Here is a 1,327-nt window from a genome sequence, read left to right as displayed (position 1 = left end):
AATATCTTTAAATCTTTGAATTGACATAGTGGCCTTGTACCATGGGTTATGCAGAGGACTCCCAAAAAACACACCGACTGGTACATCCCAGTTCTTCTCACTTCCTGCAAGAATGGTCAATCAAATGAAGGCCAGGAGCTTATGTTTGATTACATTTTTCCACTCTTTTCCCCTGTCTGTGGCTATTCTACGTGCCTCCATGTTTGTGCATGTCAGCACCTCTTCTATTAAATTATCAGACATGAACATCTTCAATGCATCTATTGGGGAGACAGTACTAAACCCAGGTGCAAGCCCTGGCTGACTAATTCAGAATAGTGGGCTAGTGATACAAAAACTGCATTTTTTTTAAATTAATGAAAAAATAAATAAAAATGCAAATGTCCTCATGTTACAAACATATTTTATGAGGAATACCTGGAATATGAATATATTACAACTTTTCATTTTAAAGATTTTGAAGAAAAACAACTCATGGGGTCATTTTTGACCCCACGTGTGCATCTAAGGGTTAATATATTTCTATATATAAACATGTTGCTCACAGTGTGAAGCTTCAATGATTTTGTCACTTTTATCAACAAAGTGCTGCAGAAACATCAACATCTGTCTGTCTTTATTTCTGACAGATGATCAACTCTGAGAAGGATGGAATCATTCAGAAACTGATGGAAATATTTCCTGCACTGGAATCAGAGGTCAGTGAAAGCATCTCTCAGCACACAGAGGTAAACATGGACATATGTGATGCTGTCATCCTCCCAATGATCACAGAGCTGTGCACTTATATTCCTGCAGTTTTGTCCAGCAGCAGTTTGTGTGTCATTAACCAAACACAACTTTGAAATACCACTGCAAGATTGTTGACATCATCCCACAACACTTAATGTTGTTAACATCATGCTACATCAGCTCCCTTATATTTACATCATACAGCTTTAATGTGACTCTGGTTTTGTTTCATTATTGTGTCTTAAACATGAACATTTCTTCCTTCTGCTCTTTCTTCATGTAACATTTCTCCTGCAGTTAGAGAAGAAAACTGAAATCATCAAACAGCTCAAGCAGGTGAAAGACAGAGTAGAGAAACTGAAGAAGGAGCTGGAGAAGAAAAATCCAGAGGTTTGTCTTTCAGTTGTAAACATTCTGAAAATACTATATCTATATCTATATCTATATATATAGATATAGATATAGGTGACCCCCCCGTCCCCTTCTGGCTGCCTCTGCCTCAATTTTATCCCACAACTTATACATTCACATTACTCACACTCTCATTACACATACATATAGGATCTTGGGGGTGGGCACGATACACGGAGTCCAA

The 1,327-nt window shown here is 37.7% G+C and overlaps 1 long non-coding RNA gene across 1 annotated transcript in view; it reads left to right on the top strand.

Annotated features, from left to right (window-relative positions):
- Positions 1-1,112, top strand: part of LOC102207230 (uncharacterized) — a 1,757-nt gene extending 645 nt beyond the window's left edge. The window contains exons 2-3 of the long non-coding RNA XR_312461.2: positions 630-698; positions 1,030-1,112. This is a non-coding gene — a long non-coding RNA (uncharacterized LOC102207230). The remainder of the gene's footprint in view (positions 1-629; positions 699-1,029) is intronic.
- Positions 1,113-1,327: the final 215 nt, after the last annotated feature.

This window comes from Pundamilia nyererei, unplaced genomic scaffold, assembly GCF_000239375.1.
Source record: "Pundamilia nyererei isolate P.nyererei 1_Seehausen unplaced genomic scaffold, PunNye1.0 scaffold00757, whole genome shotgun sequence".
NCBI lineage: Eukaryota > Metazoa > Chordata > Actinopteri > Cichliformes > Cichlidae > Pundamilia > Pundamilia nyererei.
Note: the sequence above shows the minus strand (reverse complement) of the source record. Positions and strands in the feature narration are given on the sequence as shown.